We start from the raw sequence: 21,230 nt of genomic DNA on the forward strand, positions 1-21,230 counted from the left end.
CGCTTTAGCATTGTGATTCAAGCGTTATAGTATGGAGGCAGTAACTGATGAAGTGGTAATAAAACCTATGGTCAAATTATTCCAATGTAACTAATGACGGGTATTCCTTTTAATATGAAGCTGTTAATGGAGCACATTACAGATGCTGTGAAGCTAAAGGCAGTGGCAGTCCTATGGAGTCAGCAAAACTGCTGTGGCTCACTGACCCTGAACTGTTCACTGGGCCATTAGTCTTTGAACTATGCAACGTGTGGTTGAGCAGACATGACCCTCTGAATTTCACTCCTAATGCTCTGGGAATTCACTTGAAATGCCACAGACAGAAGTAAACCTCTCACCCAGTGACAACTATGCTGCTAGCCACAACAAGAAGGACCAAATCATTGGTGACTTCACTACCTGATCACTCTGGTGGCAACTTGCAGTGTACGGTATTGCAGAGTGGACTTCAATACCCCGAATGCACGTGTACCAGCTCCAATGCAATCCGAATGCACACTCAGTATTTGCCAGGAAATATGTGCAGGAAGCACAGGAAGAACAGAAAGGTAGAAAGTAATATTTGTTGGTCCTTTGGGAAATTACAGTAGACTATGGTTGTAGTGCACAATTCCCTTACCCCAGTCTATCCAAGTTCCCATTTTACCCTGTGCTCTCGTACCCTATCTGTATCGCTGACTCTTTCAGAGCTTGCCTTAACACTATGATAAAATATAACACCAGACAAACATTACAAACAACATTTTGCATCCAGCAATGATGGAAGTAATGGAAATATCAACTATTGATACTTCGATATTTCCTTAACGGCCATCATTCATGCCAGATGTTGGATAGCTCTTGGTTGCTCTGATGAAGTAAGCATATCGTAGTTAAAGTGTATTGGTGGAAGGCTGCTTACTGATAGTATGCTTACTAGCTACAGATAGTATGCTAGTATCTTTAATATTTTTGCACACAGAATGCTGGGCTTTATCCTGCACTGTTATTAAGAGTGACGTTAGCCTGAGTGAGTTAGCTGTCAAATCAAAACAAGACAATGGCAGAGCAGTAGTTTTATCCTGAGAATGTGTAGCAGACTTTTACTTTTGAACCTCTGTTACTCCACAGAGCAGTGCTTCTGTAATCTGCTGGAGAGCTTATTATGGATTCGATAAATCTGATCACTGGTATAATCACAGAAGTCCGAGTTTGCACGGCAGATTTTGGAGCTTTCCCGGTGGCACTCAGACCTTGGATGATCTGCTTGTGTTGCACTCAAAGTTATGGCATTGGACGTTAGATATTGCCCAATGAAAAGGACCTCAAGTGTTGAAAAGAAAGTGATCACTTCTATTGAGTACAAGGTTGAAACTGTGCATTTCATACTCTTTGACATTCCTTAACTGCTTTCTAAAAGACTTGTCAAAATGCTCAGCATTTTATTGCCTATTTTTATTAAGCTAGGGTATTACCTGTCCTCCCTGGATCTATCTCCTGGCTTGCCTTTTCTTTGCTTCACAGACTGGAGACTATTCATGGCTGGTTACTTATCAGATGAAGATTCAGTATTCATTAAAAACCTTTGCCACACCTTATCTGATACATTGGTTGCAAGTTTCTTATCAAGTGAATGTGTACCTTCACTTCACTCTCCTGCTACTCAATTATTACTATTTGGTCAGCTCAGACCTCTTGGCTTTCTGAGAAGTGAAACATTATGATGAAACTCATGTAAGAAATTTGTTTATGCTATCTGAGACTTGTTAAATCACAAGAGATTTGTATTGAGGGAAGAGGGATATAAGAAAGGGAATTATTTAGAATAGTACTGTTATTCTCCTGTCTGCACTGTTGAAACTATATGTTAACTATAACTATATGTAACTATGTGGTTTTGTGTAGGTCTTGTAGCTTTAGGTTTGTCTGTTGGGTTTGTAGTTCCTTTCCAGGGAATGTGCTAAGACGGTAGCACGATATCGATACGCAGCAGCCTCTCTGGACTCTGGATTGAGGATTACCAAACGTTACGTGGTTTTTCTTGTGTGGTCTGTTTTGTGCTTTTTCGTGATATCATTCTGGAGAACGTCGTCTCATTTTTTAACTGCATTGTATTTGTGGTTTATAAATGACAATAAACTGAATCTGAATCTGAATAGTGGTACTGAAATTGTCATGACTTCTGCTATGTAGCTAGACATTCTGCAGTGGATTGGGCAATGGAAGGCAGTTGTTGCTTAACAGTTGCTGTATGTTCGGACTGTGCACCACCTCTTCTTGTAAGTGAGAAGGACAAGCAGACATACTGCAATGAGTGCATTACAGTGTGCTGTCCTGTCCATGGTTGAATAGTTGAGTGTGTGAATGAGATCTGGAGCAATATTAAGTGTGAGAGGGAGTGGTGCCTTTCATTACTATGTCTGAGCACTAATAGATTGGGATCACTGAGAAGTGATTACTGGGGTTTTATTTTACTGAATAGTGCATGAGGCCAGTGACGTTGATAATGGGAGATGGGATTTGATTGCATATTCTCTGATGCTCATCAAGTATCTGAGGTGTTTCTTGTGTCACATCTCTTTATCCATAAGCTTCCATCATTCACCTCAGTTGCCTTGTCCTCCCAATTGCTTTCTGACTTTGAGCCTGGCCGTGTTGCTGGCCCCAGGTAGTGGATTCTTTTCTCCTTTCCATTCTTCCCCATCTCTCTGAACAGGGCCTTCGGAATCATATCAAAAGTCATGATGCTTGCTCCTCCCCAATGGCTGAAGCCTTTGAAATACTTTCCAACATCATAGCCAGAGCATACCTCCTCTTAAAATGGTGCATGTGGGTATTAATCATCACCAGCTGCCTTGAAAGGTGCCAGCCACTTTTCAAATTAAGCCTCCTAGTCATATGCCAAGGCAACAAAAGAGTGCTGGCTTATTACTGAAATCATGAAAATTAATGAGGTAGCAATCTTAATTTGATATGTATTCAGTAATTAATCAAGAAGCATGGGTCAACCGACTATTGATTCCAACACCTATTTTTTTTAGTTCCATCAAGTTTAGATTCCACCTTCAAAATTATTCTGTGCAGAATTGTTTGCATTATCTGCAATAACATTAGAACATAATAATTAAAAACATTAAGCATAAGACATACAAGGGGTGATTGATAAGTTCGTGACCTAATGTAAAAGGAGTCGATTTTAGAAAACCTAGCACATTGATTTTTCAACATAGTCTCCTCCTACATTTACACACTTAGTCCAGCGGTTGTGGAGCATACGGATCTTGGACATCCAGAAAGAGTCCACAGCAGGGTTGATTGATAAGTTTGTGGCCTATGGTAGAAGGAGATGAGTTATACAGCTCTTTACATACACATGCAGTTCAACTCTTTGAGTGATTATGCAGAAAGTTTGAAGATTGCTCATCAGTTAATAACTCATCAGGGGTGTTTGATAAGTTTGTGGCCTGAGGTAGAAGGAGATGAATTATTAACTTCAAACTTTCTGCATAATCACTCAAAGAGTTGAACTGTATGTGCATGTAACGAGAGCTGTATAACTCATCTCCTTCTACCTTAGGCCACGATCTTATCAATCACCCATCTGTGGACTCTTTCTGGAGGTCCAAAATCCGTATGCTCCATGACTGCTGGACTGTGTGTGTAAATGTAGGAGGGGACTATGTTGAAAAATAAATGTGCTAGGTTTTCTAAAATTGACTCCTTCTACCTTAGGCCACAGACATATCAATCACCCCTTGTATGTGCCATAGTTTATGTTATATCATGATAAGACCATAAGACAATAAAACATAGGAGCAGAATTAGGCCATTCAACCCATCAAGTCTGCTCCGCCATTCCATCATGGCTGATCCTGGATCCCACTCAACCTCATACACCCACCTCCTTGCTATATCCTTTGATGTCCTGACCGATCAGGAAACAATCAAGTTCCACCTTAAGTATACTCACAGACTTGGCCAATGTTCCCTCTAATTTTTAGTAGTCAGTGTGCGCAAAAATCTTATGTTGTGCAATGCCTTAGACATAAGGCACTAACTTGCTCATTGCCAAATGTGAAGTTTACGATAGGAACACTGTCCGCCAAAGATGGCTGCCGCCATGATGTAGCTGTACAAACTGGGACAGGAAAGGTGAGGTGACGTAAATTAGTGACGTGCATTGTGATATTTGAAAAACCGACTAACTAGTTAACAGAAACATTTAGCTAAAAGATTATTTTCAATAAGTATAATTATTAATTACTACATTATTTTAGGTAACTAACCTTTTGTGCGCACATTCATTTCTTTTGTGCGCTGGTTGAAAAACGTGTGTGTGAATGCACACGTGCATAGCTTAGAGGGAACATAGGACTCGGCCCTCATAGCAGTCAGTGGCAGAGCATTCCACAGATTCACTACTCTCTGCCTAAAACAAATTTCTCCTTACCTCTGTTCTAAATGGTTGCCCCTCAGTTTTGAGGCTGTGCCCTCTAGTTCTGGGTACCCCCACCATAGGAAACATCCTCTCCCCTTCCATCTTATCTAATCCTTCCACCATTTGGTATATTTCAATGAGATCACCCAGCACTCTTCTAAATTCCAATGAGTTCAGGCCCAAAGCTGCCAAACACTCCTCATATGTTAAGCCCTTCATTCCCAAAATCATTCTCATGAAGATCCCCTGAACTCTGTCCAATAACAACGCATCTTTTCTGAGATATGGGGCCCAAAACTGTTGACAATACTCTGAGTACAGTCTGACTAGTGTCTTGACTACCTGCGTCTCAATATCACCAAGACCAAGGAGATGGTGGTGGACTTTAGGAGATCTAGGCCTCATATGGAGCCAGTGATCATTAATGGAGAATGTGTGGAGCAGGTTAAGACCTACAAGTATCTGGGAGTACAGTTAGACGAGAAGCTAGACTGGACTGCCAACACAGATGCCTTGTGCAGGAAGGCACAGAGTCGACTGAACTTCCTTAGAAGGTTGGCATCATTCAATGTTTGTAGTGAGATGCTGAAGATGTTCTATAGGTCAGTTGTGGAGAGCGCCCTCTTCTTTGTGGTGGCGTGTTGGGGAGGCAGCATTAAGAAGAGGGACGCCTCATGTCTTAATAAGCTGGTAAGGAAGGCGGGCTCTGTCGTGGGCAAAGTACTGGAGAGAATAACATCGGTAGCAGAGTGAAGGGCGCTGAGTAGGCTACGGTCAATTATGGAAAACCCTGAACATCCTCTACATAGCACCATCCAGAGACAGAGAAGCAGTTTCAGCGACAGGTTGCTATCGATGCAATGCTCCTCAGACAGGATGAAGAGGTCAATACTCCCCAATGCCATTCGGCTTTACAATTCAACCGCCAGGAGTAAGATATGTTAAAGTGCCGGGGTTAGGACTCAATGTATTTAAGTAAACTACTTAAGAACTTTTTAAAAGCTATTATTAATGCTTTTTGAGAGGGTGATTTTAGATGCATATCATATTTTTACTGAGTTAAGTATTGTATGTAATTAGTTTTGCTACAATAAGTGTATGGGACATTGGAAAAAATGTTGAATTTCCCCATGGGGATGAATAAAGTATCTATCTATCTATCTATAAAGCCTCAGCATTATCTCCTTACTTTTATATTCTATTCCCTTGAAAATAAATGTCAACATTGCATTTGCCTTCTTTAACATAGACCTGACCTGTAATTTAACCTTCTGGGAGTCTTGCATGTTGCATTAAGAGTTAAGTGTAAATAAAACAGCACTCTAGATCCTATTTCCTCACCAGTCACTTCTGATAAGTATGCTTAAGTATTAGACCTAGCTTCAACTAAGAGATACTCCTCAACCACACACCACCATCTGCATCAATCCAGCTGTTCCATTAAGTATAATATAGAATATGTTCTTGACATTAATACAGACATGATATTCTCTCCCTTTTATTTCAATTCTCTTTCAAGAAAAGCTAACTCTTTTTTTTATACGAGTCATATACCTCTCTCTTGTCATACTCTTTCAGAAGCTGTAGCAAGTATTGAAAACAATGATATTTCTGCAGAGAACATTTATTGCTAACATGGTTGCTATGGTGACCTTCTAAGTCTTTTGTTTGCTTGAAATGTTCTGGCCTTTGAATTACAAAATGAAGAGGTAGCTTAATCTTTTTAAATACAAAATTTCATAGAAATTTATTTCACAATAGGAGGCTATTCTGCTCTTTGGATCTGTGCAGGGATTATGTGGGAACCATCATATCAAGATATTATTAAGAAACAATCAGAAAAAGGCTAGAATTATTATTTCTTCATCTGTGATAGAGAAATTGAGCCAAATGTGCTTCCTCTGTCCAGAAGTTCCTCTTCAGGGCACTATCCCAGGCCCACAATTCCTAGCTGTTTATTAAAGGCTTTCTCGCCTTTACTATGTATGAAATAAAATTTTCACTGATGATTACACAATTTTTAATGCTACTCACAGCACCTTGGGGTCTGAAGGTACTTAAGCAGCATGAACTTGTCAGAACTCAAGCAAGACAAATAACAGTTATGTCATATAGATGCCAGACATTAAACACGTGCATGGGAGAGTCTAACCTTTGCCCTTCCATGACATCACTATCGCCAAGTCCTTGTAATCTACATTATAGTAATCACTACAGGCCAGAAGCTTAACAAAACAACTTGCATAAATATTGAAGTCAGAGTTGAAATAACAAACAGTGAATGATTCATCTCCCGTTATCCCAAAACATCATAATAATAGGCAATATATCCTTCAAGAGTATAATGGAAATTACTCTTTTTGCCTGGTTGGATGCTGATGCCACAAAACCAAAGAAGCTGTAAATCATTCAGAATAGAGCAGGCTGTATGACTGACAGCCTAAGCATTCACTCTATCTGCCACTCACGTAGTGATTGAAGTGTAAACCATCTACTGTTGACGCTTTCTTCAACAGCATCTTCCAAACCTACAGCCTCACAAATCTGGAAGAACATATACAAATGGGACTTAGAAGCATCTGCAATTCTCTTCCGACAATTCAAAAGCTTTCTTAGCTTGGAAGCCTAGCCCAGTTCCTTTAATGTTGCTTGCCTGTATCCCTGGCATTATCTAATTAGCACCCTGGGGGTATCTCTCTCAGGAGTACTGCTGCAGGTCAAGTATGCAGTTCACTGCCAACTTTTCAAAGGTGATTAGGAATAAGAAAGAGATGCAGCCTTTTCTAGGATCACATATGTTTAATAAATGAAGGAAAAATTGGGGCACTTAAAATAAGTCTGAAAGAGAAGGCCTACATTAGGGCTTGTAGAGGAAAAACAATGCCAAAAGGGATTACGGCTTAAAGCCTAATAAATATTATTTAAGGAAGATATGAGCCAAAGCCGCATTCATGAAAATCATTTCCTAAAATAGTTGAAGCATTTACTGGTAATAATTGTTAAACACAAATACTTTTGCTTTATTTGAATCTACAAGCTAACTATTTGATCTGTGATAGAAAATCATGTGTTGCGAAGTGCCTTTCATTCTAAAGGGCATATTTAACTTTCTCCCATGATTTGAGGTGAAATTGGCCATGTTTCTATAAATAAAAGAACAGATTTCTTGCTTTTCTCATTCCCCCATCAGTTCTGAATACTATTATGTTGACTGAAGTCCCATATTGTGACACTTGACTAGAGTCCCATATAGATCAACCCCACACCCATCTTATCTTTCCCCCCAATGCTCCATTTCACAAATTAGCCATTTGCTTTCCAGTTCAGGTCAGAACGTGGGTTCAGTGAATGCTCGGAATCTGCACTCCCTCTGGTAGGTGTGAGTTTGGTAGGTCTGGCTGATTTCAGAATCATAACTCAGTATATGAGGAAAATAAAGCAAAGAGCAAGGAAAGGACAACAAGTTCATGACTGTTCTTTCTTTGTTCCTGTTAACCAGGAATGACACATGGAAATGACACATGTCATTTTCCTAATGACATTCTGGAAAAACATTTTGCTGCAGAGAAAAATAGCCTTAAATATTTGAGGAAGTGGATTTCTGAGGTCCAGTAGCTGGGATATAAGCCGAAAGATCTGGCAAGGGTCTGGAAAGCAGAATTTATTTCCTCATTAATAAGAGAAGGATTGAGAAAGCAAATCAGTATTTTTACCAGCAAAAATGATACAGCACCTGTATCTATGTACCTGGGATGTTGTTGCCAATTATTATCCATTCCTAGTTGTGCTATAAAGATTGTACTCAGGCTTCATATTAAACTATGGCAGTCATTGTGATTACAGTGCTCTCATAATTGGAAAAGTGCAACCTACCTATGATGAGGGAATCATCCCAAATATAGTCTATTAACTGGAGGTAGGGGTGTCATCTCTATTGTCCATGACTTACCTTAAGAATAAATAATATAATATCTAATGTATATTTTGTAGCTGATGCTAGAGAAATTGCTCAAACACTGAGAAGGAATTTATATAAGTATTTAGTACCATAGAAAGTTGCCAATTGGGCAGTTAAGTGCCAAGTAAATTATGTAATGAGCCCAAACAGGAAAATGAGACTTTGCCTTTTCCCAGAAATTGTGATAGAAGACGAAAAGAATCTGGAGAGAGAAAGAAATAAATTATCAGAAGCCAATTAGATAATAACATTGACATTTATTTAAAAGGCTAGAGGGTCTCTGCAGAAGACAGTACCATCTATTGTATTTCATATGAATCCATGTGTTTCTCAGAATGATGGACTGAGAATGTCCTGTGCAGGATAGACCAGTGGGCCTTCTGTAGAGGTTCACCTGGAGATACATTATGGAGGGCTTAGGTGTTTCCTGTGGAGAATGGGGTTGTGTGTGCATTGTAAAGTTTGAGCCCATTAACTTAGTAATTGGTTTTCACCCATTTTGTGCACTGTTCTGGCCTGATACCAAATTAGGATGAGAAGGCACAATCAAAAATTGTCAAAATTTGGATTTACTTCATTTAAAATTTCTATTAAGATTTTATTTTTCTTTTATAAATTTTACCAGTTAATGTATATTCTTAAGTGGGAACACATTTTCTCCCCTACCCAATGGGCATAAGGGAAATTGGAAGATGAAGAAAAATGGAGAGAGAGAGAGTGGGAAACTGAAGAGGAAGAGGGGGATAAGAGGTTAAAGAGCTATTTGATGCAATGACATATAATGGAGGCTCATCACTATAATGTGGTCTGATAGAGCCCTAAGCCAGAATGAGACTATGTGCTGTGATTGAGCAACTGCAGAGATCATGCGGGTTTGGAAAATCAGAGCCAGATGTTGAATCAAGAACACAGAATGATCTCATTAGGGGACACCACCAGTATTGCTACACCCCAGAGCGGACCATTCCCAGTACCTGAGACCAAAAAATAGTGAGACATTTCACCGAGGTTGTGGATTTGAGTGTTCAAGCTGATTGACAACCAACCATATTTGTGATCCCTAAACTCGAATAACTATGGAAGTAAAACTGGCATTTCTAAATGTGCACATTGTGAAGGCCACTGTGTGATGTTCTTGTGCCTTGCAGCACGTCCCCAAGGTCAAGGCAGATGTGACATTTTTACAACTGTATGGCCTCTATAAGATACAAATCTGTAAGATACCCAGGCAGCTGGAGCTCAGCTGCAATATATATATAGACTGGAAAGCTCAATACATATGGGCCGGAATGGACAGCTCCCCTGGTCTTAGATAGATTTTCTCTTCATGTTGAAGACTGGTACATTAAGAACTACCAAAATCTTGCCTGTGGTCTTTTCTGATCACCTCTTCCTTGGAGTCTCCAATCATCGACAGGAAGAGCAGAAGGCAGGCAGGGAGTCAGGGAAGTTGAGCATCAGCCTGCCATCCTCAGGGAACATGGAGGAACTAAAGAGGGATTACATAGGTTGGAGAATGACTGAAATCGCTCTTTGACTTTCTGATTCACTGGTTGGAAACATCCAAGGAAAACATCAAGAGATTCTTCATCCTCAAAGGTGTTCAGAAAGCCAGACAGTCAGAGGGAATTCTGTTAACTCCAGAAAGACTTGCCACAGTTTCTCCTTTTGCTTTTGAGGAGGGTGGATATGAGAGAGGAATTTTAAGATGTGACGAGCCAGGAAGCATTATACACTCTCCCTTGTCTTGTTTATAGTCTGCATAGGACACTTTGCTGAATCCATCAGAAGGGACAAGTGCACAGGAGTGGTGACATTGCCAGGCAGTGAAGACCACTTTAAAACCTCCCTGCAATGGACAATGATACCATCTTCTTCTCCAATCCTTGGTCAAGTTTGAGTTTGCCTCAGAGACCAGAGACAACCACAAGAAGAACAGGGCTATGCTTTTCAATAACTGGCCTGACTGATCCAACGTCCCCTTTACCATCAGTTCTGACAACCTTAAGGTACTGGAGATCTGGTTTGGAGGGGCTGAGCCATTTAACAAGAATTGGCTGGTGTGGTTTGGGAAGGTAAAACAAAAAAAAAGGGTCATGGTGTTCTTCGTCAATAACAGGAAGACTTTGTAAATCAGGTGCTATATGTACCAAGCTGTACTTGGTGGAGCTGTAGCCTGTACCCTGCTCATTCTCCTCAGTAATCATCTGGAACATCTTCCAGTTTATCTGAAGTTCCAAAATAGAATGAATCCATAAGATCATGTCACACGTCCCCAGAGAATAGGAGCAAAAGACTACCCAATGTAGCCCTAATCCTGATAGCAATCTTTTCCTGCAGCTGAATCAGGTGATTCATGGATAAAAAGTAAGTGGGCTCCAGTGTCACTAGGTACTGCGGTTCTACCTGTCATTGGTGTTCCTGAAGATAGGCCTGGCCCTGTTACCGAGCAACATCCCAGTCAGCTGGCAATTGCCACACTATCTATCCTTTCTGTCCTTTTGTGGAAGATTTCATCCAAGTTAACACCTTTAGCCTCATCCATTAGGCAATCATCATTGTGGAATGTACTGCGGACACTGCAGGACAGGGTTACTGTGAATTCTGTAGATTTGTTTCCTGAGCAAATGTTTCGTCTCCAGATCTGACCAACAAGTACCAAGATCTTGCTTGGTTGGTGGGGAGAGGAACCCTAGCAGTCAGAGATTTCTTGTGCAGATGACTTATCACCTTGAATGTATGCCTCCCTCAGGATGGCTGCAAAGATAAAGAAATGGTCTCCCACCTTTTTGCCGACTATGGATTTGCTAAGAGGGTGTGGAGAACAATGCAAGCATCTGTGTCCAGGATCATTGTCGGCAGCTGCGTAGCATACTCTGATTCATGGGCTGTTCCAGGGACATGCACTGAGACAGACACCAAGTACCTCTGGAAAGACATTATCTTGGTAAAGAACAGCTTTTCATCTTCCAGAAACTTGTTGGGAAGAAACTTCTTCCAGCACTGTGAGATGTCTGTAAGAAAATACTGCAGATTGGCTCAGTTCAGGCTGAAAGAGAATGTGTTCCTTCCTTTGTATGTAGGAGGTGCACAGATATTTGACTTCTATAAGTGTTACTGCTACAAAGTATATTGAAATTAACTTGAGAAGTCAGTACTGATTAAGTCAATGTCCCATCTGTGATTTGTTCAATTATATACAGTATGTCTCTCAACTTCCTGCATAATTGCTGCTTATCTTATTGGAAGGGAAAATTCTAATCCAATTTCTATTCCCTCTGATACACTGACAAACACAAAGCTAAAAGACATTGAATTACCTTCAAATCACTCAGTATATACCCCAGAGTAAACAGGCAGCATTTCAAAATCAAAGTTCTATTAATCTTAGATTGGTCTTAGCAAATAATATAGATGTTCTGCGAAGTAACATATATTAATTCTAATATTTCTGTGCACAGCTATTAGGTTACATTGAAGTTGTATCCAAACATAGATATGTTGATGACGGAGTTTAATCTGAGTTTTATTTGCTAGTTTGTTGGATAAATTGTATGTGTTGTATTTTAGATACCCTTTTCTTAATATCAAATTGCTGTACCAAGGCACTCATATAGTCAGTCCCAATTTGTTGCAGTTATTTTTAATTGGCCCAGCACTGTTAAGGTATCAGCTTTTCTGGTCAATAGTGCACAATATACTTCTCATGAACATAAAAGAGGGTGGAGTTTGCCTGTCAGACAAACCACACTGACTGATGCCAGAGCATGATTGAATATGATTTCAGTTATGCAATGCAGCCTTGATCAGTCTATGTTTTTATACCCTTAACACTAAACGTAGCTCAATTCATTTGTCCTGGCATCTGGAACGTAAGTAAACTTTGAAATTATTATTTGAAAATATAAGGAGAATTTTACATTTTTGTGAGTTTGTCATATTTATAACTTGTTACTTCTGTAATATTTAGAGAAAATACAAAAAAGGCTGGAAATTTTTAATTCTCTTCAGTTATAGAATATGTTTGAATTTGTGTTACATTCTTCATCCCCTGCTCATCCTGTCCCTCTGTCCTCTTCCTGTCTTTTGTTTCTTGTGCACTGCTAATTTGTATCGCACCCCATTGGTAGCCTTGCCCTCAATTGCCCAAGACCTACAATCTGAAATTTCCTGTGTCTGCCTTCTTACCTCTGTACCGCTTCATCTTCCTTTCAGCCACTTCATAAAATCTGGTCCTTTAACTTCATGCTCAGTTGAAAAGGATGCCACTTTGATGAAGGTGGCAGCATAGGTTGAATACAAGCATCATCATTATGGAATTCCACCTGGCATCTTTTAACTTAGCACCGCTAAGCAGCCACTCAACAGCAGGAAGGAAACAACACCACCAGCACTGCTTAAAAGAATCAGCCACTGTTCTCAGCCTGCTCTGTGCCTGATTTTGTTTTCAGACTGTTACTGTGATTCAACAAACATATGGTGTTTTTCTATAGTTGCTTCAAGTTATGAGAACTTAAAGGAGGTTCTTGAAGACCTATTGCTGACTTTAATTTTTGCACAAGTGAGTTATGGATATATAGCAAGGAAATGGAGGGAGGACACAGAGCAATGCAAGGTGCTGTAAGAGCAGAAGGAGTAGGAAAATATTTATCTCCTGGAGGCTGTATCCTCTTGTGGTTACAGCAAATGATGCCTTGGGTGCATCTAAGTGTGTGATACCTCTGCTCCAATAAGAATGTCACCATGGAATTCTGGTTTATGGTACGGAGCAAGGATTGCTTTACTTTTGAAAGTGAACTTTGAGGTGTTTATATTTCTTCAGGCAAAAGCTGGGAATATTTGAAAGAACTTATAGTGTGTACATGTAGGGGAGATTATTGTGACTATTCAAAAATAGGTAATTCCATTTAATTTTCTTTTCCCAAGGAAAATACACAACTCTTTGGACATGCTGGGTTTCCCATGTTGCAATATGCCACTACAAGCACCTTGATTTGCAGCTAGTGAAAGGGATTTCATCCAACATAAATTAGTATATGTTCGTAAACAATTTATCAGGCACCCTAGGGTCTTATCTTCTATCAACAGTTACTGTAGTTACTGACTTGTCAAATCCTCCGGGATATTCAGCTGTGCAAAGTTAAAAGACAATGGAATAATGGGTTCATAATGATGGTCAACTGCACTTGAGCTATTTTGGAAAATCTAAAGAGGTTTCTGGGTAGAAATGGCAACATGTTGATATTACACACTTAGGACAAACAAAGAAGCTTGTGCCTTTACACAATGCACAACAAAGTAAACAATTGCTGTTGATTGTTGAAATGATTCTGCTCTCTGAATCATCCTAATGCCTCCTAAAGCATTCAGCAGAATGTGTGTCAAAGGTTGCAATTTTCTGTTAAATAATTCAGACTTGCCATTGCAAGGCACACAAAAAAAACAGGTTTTTTCAGTTTCATTTTCATGTGTTGATTAATGGTTGTATTAACTTTAACAGAGCATACAAAAAAGTGTAGTTCTGAACAAGTTAGCCTAGTAACTTCTCTCATGCATTTTAATAGTGCTTTAAGTAGTTGGATAGACAAGGACTGATTAGAAATAGCCAACATGGTTTTGTGCATGCTGGATCATGTCTAACCAACCTTATAGAGTTTTCTGACAAATTTACCAGGAAAGCCTGTGGTGAACTACATATACCTGTCTGGACACGCCCCCTGCTGACTGCTTCTGTGGCTCCTCCCACATGCACATCTTTGCCACCCAGGGGTCACCCGATTTTACCATTTTGTGAAAGCCTGGAACCTGCCTTACTCCCTGGAGGACATCAGGACGATGACCAGGGTCTGCCAAGTCTGCGCTGAGTGCAAACCGCACTTCTACCTTCCTGAAACGGCGCAACTTGTCAAGGCTACCCGCCCCTTTGAGCGACTGAGTGTCGACTTTAAGGGCCCCCTTCCCTCCACCGACCGCAATGTCTATTTTCTCAATATTACCGATGAGTACTCGCAGTTCTCCTTTGCCATCCCCTGCCCCGACACCACTACCACGTCCGTCATAAAAGCCCTGCGCCAGCTCTTCACTCTGTTCGGATATCCCTGCTATATCCACAGTGATAGAGGGTCCTCCTTTATGAGTGACGAGCTGCGCTAGTACCTGCTGGCTAGGGGCATTGCTACTAGTAGGACCACGAGCTATAATCCCCGGGGAAATGGACAGGTGGAGAGGGAGAATACCACAGTGTGGAAGGCCACACTTTTAGCCCTTAAGTCAAAAGGGTTGCCGGTCTCTCGATGGCAGGAGGTCCTCCCTGAGGCACTCCACTCTATCCGCTCCCTGTTATGTACGTCCACCAACGCCACCCCTCACGAGCGCCTATTCTCTTTTCCCAGGAAGTCTGCCACTGGAATCACCCTACCGGTTTGGCTGACGTCCCCAGGGCCAGTGCTGCTCCGGAAAAATGTGAGGAGTAATAAATACTCCCCGCTGGTCGAGAGGGTTCACCTTCTACATGCGAACCCCCAGTATGCCTACGTGGTCTTACCTGATGGGCGGGAGGACACGGTCTCCGTCCGCGACCTGGCGCCCGCAGGAACAGCAGACCACTACCCTGAACACTCCACGGTAACTATGAACCCTGTACCCGAGGTGACACCGCGCACACCAAGCCCTACACAGACTCCTCACGACACTCTTATACCGGGCATCTTGCACACGCGTGAGGGATCACTGACGCCTATTGGGCTGACACCTCCAGTTAGGCCGGAACCAGCACAACCTCTGTCTCTGGTGCAATCACCACCGGCACCTGTGCAATCACAGCCGGTGCTACGTAAATCGCAGTGACAGATTCGACCACCTGATAGACTTAACCTGTAAATATACTTGTAAGAAACTTCGCCACATGGGGACTCTCTTTTAAAACAAAGGGGGGGGGTGAATGTGGTGAACTACATATACCTGTCTGGACACGCCCCCTGCTGACTGCTCCTGTGGCTCCTCCCACAGACCCTGGTATAAAGGCGATTGAGGCCTGAGCCCGGCCTCATTTCTCCAGGATGTAGTATGGTGGTCAACTACTGCTTGTTCTTTTTTCCAAGCGATATCTCGCCTTTACGTCTCAGAGAGAGTTATTGATGGTGCATCAAAGCCGATGAAGCGAAGGCAGTGGATATTGTCTACATGGCCTTTAGCATAGTCTTTGACAGGTCCCTCATGGAGGTTCAGTCACTTAGCATTCAGGATGAGGTAGTAAATTGGTTTAGACATTTGCTTCACTGGAGAAGCCAGGGAGTGGTAATAAATGGTTGCCTCTGACTGGAGCCCTGTGCCAGGTGGTATACCAAAGGGATTGGTGCTGGGTCCATTGTTGTTTGTCATCCATCTCAATGATCTGGATGATAATGTAGTAAACTGGGTCAGAAAATTTCAGATGACACTAAGGCTGGGGGTTGTAGTGGACAGTGAAGAAGGCTATAACGGCTTGCAGTGGGATCTAGTCCTGCTGGAAAAAGTAGACTAAAAATGGCAGATGAAATTTAATGCAGACAAGTGTGAGTTGTTATACTTTAGGAGGTAAAAACAGGGCAGGACTTACATGGTGAATGGTAGGACATTGAGGAGTGAATTAGTATGCAGGGATCTTTGCATATAGATCTATAATTCCTTAAAAGAGGCATCACTGGTAGATTAAGCCATTAAAAAAAAGCTTTTTACACATTGGTCTTCATAAATCAAAGGAGTACAGGAGTAGGGATGTTACACTGAAGTTGTGTAAGACATTGGTGAGGCTTAATTTGGAGTATTGTGTGCAATTCTGGTCACTCACCTACAGGAAAGATATCAATAAGATTGAAAGAGTGTAGAGAAAATTTACAATGTTGCCTATACCTGAGAACCTAAGTTAAAGGTTGTATAGGTTATCACTTTATTCTGTGGAGCATAGGAGAATGAGTAAGATTTGATAGAGATATACAAACTTATGATGGGTGTAGATACAGTTATTGCAAGCAGGTTTTGTCTACTATGGTTGGGTGAGACTAGATCTAGATGTCATTGGTTAAGGGTGAAAGATATAATGAGGGGGAACTTCACTCAAAGGGTGGAGAGAGTGTGGAACAAGCAGCTTGTGAAAGCAGTGGACATGGGTTCAATTTCAACATTTAGGGAGATTTGGATAAGTAAATGGATGGGAGGGTTGTGGCAGGCTGTGGTCTGGGTGCTGGTTGATAGGACCAGCAGAATAATAGTCTGGCATAGTCTAGATGGGCCAAAGTGCCTATTTCTGTGCTGTAGTATTCTATGGCTCTCTGACTATATTTCTGAAATTTCAAGAATAATGTGAAGGTTTGCAAATGCAATGTTGAACTATTTCAACATTAGTGGATTACACTGAGCAGTACTACGCTGACAGTTTCAGCATGATGTAATCAATTGATCCAATTCAAGTTCTTGTATTTAGTGCCATTTAGTCTGAAATCTTGTTGCAGCTCACAGCGACATGAAGAGCAGAGTTTCTGCCTCACAACACCAGTGATGCTGGTTCAGTTTTGATCTCTGGTGCTGTCTGTTGGCTGGTTGCACATTCTCTCCCTTCCTCCGCCACTCTGATTGTCTCTCATATTCCAGAAGCATGTGTTACCTGAAAATTGCCTCTAGTGTAATGTGGAGCATGGAGGGCTGTGGTTAGAATTGATGGGAATATGCATATTTACCCACTTATTCCGGCTTCCTCTCAACGGATGATAGCTTTTACAACTTTATTGGCTAGGAGAGCCATTGTGCTTAAATGGAAGGACTCTAATCCACCTATTGCTATTCATTGGCTTACCTCCATTATGTCTTGTTTAAGTTTAGAGAAAATTAGAAGTCAGACATTTGATACGTCCTCTAAATTTGAGGAAACCTGGTGACCTTTTATTCAATATTTTCATGTGCTCTGACTTATGGCCCTTCCAGTTACTTTTTTGAAGTTTTGGATTTGATCAGAAATTTTTTCTTCAGTTTTTTTTGGCTTTTTACTCTCAGTTTGAGCTGCCCAGTTCTTTTTTTCTTTTTTTTTTGTTTTATTTGTGTTTTGGGTTTTTTTTTGTATATGTCAATTATAAAAGTTTATTTATCTTTGTTTTTCTTTTTATGGATAAAAGAAGAATCAATTACCTTTCTCTTTATTATATACTATTAGATTAATACTTTGATCTTGATAATGTTTATTTTTCCTTTTATTCAAACTGTTATTGATATAGATGTTTGTGATAATTCTCCTCCTGCTTATATATATATATGTGTGTATGTGTGTGTACTTTTTTATTTAACTAATAAAAAGATTGATAAAGAAAGAATTGATGGAAATATGGAGAGAATTGGTTACAGGAAAAATTTGTGGAAGAATGGGATTGAAAGGTACATTTAACGACAGAGAAATGTATACAATATACATCCTGAAATGCTTTTTCTTCACAATCATCCATGAAAACAGAGGAGTGCCCCAAAGAATGAACAACAGTTAAATGTTAGAACCCCAAATTCCACCCCCCAGCTCCCCTCCCTCCCGCACGAAAGCGGCAGCAGGCAATGATCCCTCTCCCCCCACCGGCAAAACAAAGCATCGGCACCCACCACCGAGCACTCAAGCATGAGCAAGACAATAGCAAAGACACAGACTTGCAGTACTCCAAAGATGACATTGTTCAGCCAGCATTTGACATACCACAGGCTCTCTCCCTCCCTAATGAGGGAGAAAGAGGTGTCTCCGTTTCACAACGAGAGGGGAGACAGAACAAGTCAAGTCAAGTCACTTTTATTGTCATTTCAAACCATGACTGTTATGTACAGTACATAGTAAAAATGAGACAACGTTTTTCAGGACCATGGTGTTACATGACACATTACGAAAACTAGGCGGAACTATGTAAAAAACAACGCAGAGAAAAAAAACAACTACACTAGACTACAGACCTACCTGGGACTGCATAAAGTACACAAAACAGTGCAGGCATTACAATAAATAATAAACAAGACAATAGGGCAGTAAGGTGTCAGTCCAGGTTCTGGGTATTGAGGAGTCTGATAGCTTGGGGGAAGAAACTGTTACATAGTCTGGTCGTGAGAGCCCAAATGCTTCAGTGCCTTTTCCCAGATGGCAGGAGGGAAAAGAGATTGTATGAGGGGTGCATGGGGTCCTTCATAATGCTGTTTGCTTTGCAGATGCAGCGTGTAGTGTAAATGTCCGTGATGGCAGGAAGAGAGACCTCTTCTCAGCTGACCTCACTATCCGCTGCAGGGTCTTGCGATCCGAGATGGTGCAATTTCCGAACCAGGCAGTGATGCAGCTGCTCAGGATGCTCTCAATACAACCCCTGTAGAATGTGATCAGGATGGGGGGTGGGAGATGGACTTTTCTCAGCCTTTGCAGAAATTAGAGACACTGCTGGGCTTTCTTTGCTATGGAGCTGGTTTTGAGGGACCAGGTGAGATTCTCTGCCAGGTGAACACCAAGAAATTTGGTGCTTTTAACGATCTCTACCGAGAAGCTGTCGATGTTCAGCGGGGAGTGGTCGATCCATGCCCTCCTGATGTCAACAACCATCTCTTTTGTTTTGTTCACATTCAGAGACAGTTTGTTGGCTCTGCACCAGTCCGTTAGCCGCTGCACCTCCTCTCTGTAAGCTGACACGTCATTCTTGCTGATGAGACCCACCACGGTCGTGCCATCGGCGAACTTGATGATGTGGTTCGAGCTGTGTGTTGCAGCACAGTCGTGGATCAGCAGAGTGAACAGCAGTGGACTGAGCACACAGCCCTGGGGAGCCCCCATGCTCAGTGTGATGGTGTTGGAGATGCTGCTCCCGATCCGGACTGACTGAGGTTTCCCAGTCAGGAAGTCTAGGATCCAGTTGCAGAGGGAGGTGTTCAGGCCCAGTAGGCTCAGCTTTCCAATCAGTTTCTGAGGAATGATTGTGTTGAATGCTGAACTGAAGTCTATGAACAGCATCTGAATGTATGTGTCTTTTTTGTCCAGGTGGGTTAGGGCCAGGTGGAGGGTGATGGCAATGGTGTCGTCTGTTGAGCAGTTGGGACGGTACGCAAACTTTAGGTGGTCCAGTGAGGGGGGCAGCAAGGTCTTGATATGCCTCATGATGAGTCTCTTGAATCACTTCATGATGATGGATGTGAGTGAACAGGACGGTAGTCATTTAGACAGGACACTGAAGACTTCTTCAGCATGGGGACGATGGTGGCGGCCTTGAAGCATGTTGGAACAGTGGCGCTACTCAGGGAGATGTTGAAGATGTCAGTGAGAACTTCTGCTAGCTGGTCTGCTCATCCTCTGAGCACTTTACCAGGAATGTAGTCTGGTCCAGCAGCCTTCCGTGGGTTGACCATGCACAGGGTTCTTCTCACATTGGCTATGGACAAACAGCTCGCTGGTTTATGATGTTAAAAGTCCGTTGTGTCACTTTTTTCGAGCTCTGTGCCCAAAGATCTCAGGTCTCTGGGCACACAGCCAAAGATGTTCCAACTCCCACGACACACTGCTCCAGGACACTGACCTTCAATCCGCCCATCTCCAGAGCCCTAAGATCCTAGGCCCCCAAAGGCGAGACAGACTCTTAGGCCGAGCCCTTGGCGTGCCGAACAACTGCCATTTGTGAAACCCTGAGTGCGGTTCCTATTCACGCAAAGGACCATAGTCAGTGTGTAACTGCAGGTCAGGATCTTCAAAAGAACCCTGGAAGGGAAAAATAGAGATATTAAAGATGGAAATAGAGCTGTTTCCAAAAGATATGTAGGAGGCAAGAGCTTCCGAAAGTAAATTGTGAAGATGAGAATGTATCAAAGCTGAGCAAGTACAAAGAACACATATTAGCTCTTAAAATGGAATGGAAATCTGGAGAAATACAGTAGTGTTGGTAGTACTTGGCTCTTCAGTACATGTGGTTTTTAAGCTATAGTGATAATTATCAGATATTGTCCTTTAGAAACTATTCTTGGGTCCTCTGTACTTACCTTGAATGCTTGAGAGAGGGTTCCACTAGCTTAAATTCCGATTTTCTTCTGATGATGTTTCAGCCTCTTCTACTATCAGCTGGTCTCATTCCTCTACAAGAGTCTAGTTTCACAACCATAATGCCAAGTATTCTTCTTTGAACTTGTGATTACTTGAACCCTTTCAGAATTGCCTCATCACAGATGTCTTTTCCACTGTCAGACCCTATAGTGTAGATAATGGCTGGCATGCATTCTTGCAATCCTTCCTTTGTCATTATTGCATTTAGATCCAAGTTTTGCAGCATGTGTTTGTCACCCTGTCTACAAGTTGGACACAGACTGTAGTCTGTCTGTAACAGATGTATTTAATTGTTAATATACATGAGCTGCAGGTATCACACATATACCACATCCCTCTTTATTAAAGTACCCAGAAATAGACTCAATATTGCTCTACTCTGAGCTAAGATGATTTCCAACTCCTCAATAATATAGCTCTGGGAATGTGTGGAGGGATTTTTTAGACTATGCAATGACCATTGGAATACAGAGGTGAGATAGGCACATTGTAGTTCCTCTCCACACCTTGTGGTACATCGGGAGGCAACCTTGCCATTTCTTTACCATTTGCCTTTCTGTATGAGGCTGACTTGCTAGCTCACTGCTCAACCCAGCACAGGTGGAAAGCATGCAAGGAGCTGGCCAGATTCCAAACTCGTTTGATTCAAACATAATTTCCTTCAATGTCCGGTGTTGATGCCATAAACCATTAGCCAGCCTTAGAGAGTCTTGCATTACCTCCAAACTATACATTTTAGAATCACTAGATAGCTTAAAGTTACTATCTTAGGATAGGCAGACAGT

General features: G+C 41.6%; 1 protein-coding gene across 6 annotated transcripts in view; it reads left to right on the forward strand.

Annotated features, from left to right (window-relative positions):
- The window catches only part of LOC140734355 (rho GTPase-activating protein 6-like), a 278,830-nt gene that overhangs the window by 145,382 nt on the left and 112,218 nt on the right, over positions 1-21,230 (forward strand). Inside the window, exon 1 of one of the 6 annotated variants that reach the window (XM_073058210.1) lies at positions 10,367-10,384. The exons of 4 other annotated variants lie outside the window; for them this stretch is intronic. The gene's annotated coding sequence lies outside the window, so the exon portion shown is untranslated. Of the gene's footprint in view, positions 1-10,366; positions 10,385-14,874; positions 15,000-21,230 lie in introns of those variants that run through there. One more of the 6 variants, XM_073058208.1, reaches the window with a different exon arrangement.

The sequence above is a fragment of the Hemitrygon akajei genome, chromosome 10 (genome assembly GCF_048418815.1).
Source record: "Hemitrygon akajei chromosome 10, sHemAka1.3, whole genome shotgun sequence".
NCBI classification, from domain to species: Eukaryota; Metazoa; Chordata; class Chondrichthyes; order Myliobatiformes; family Dasyatidae; genus Hemitrygon; species Hemitrygon akajei.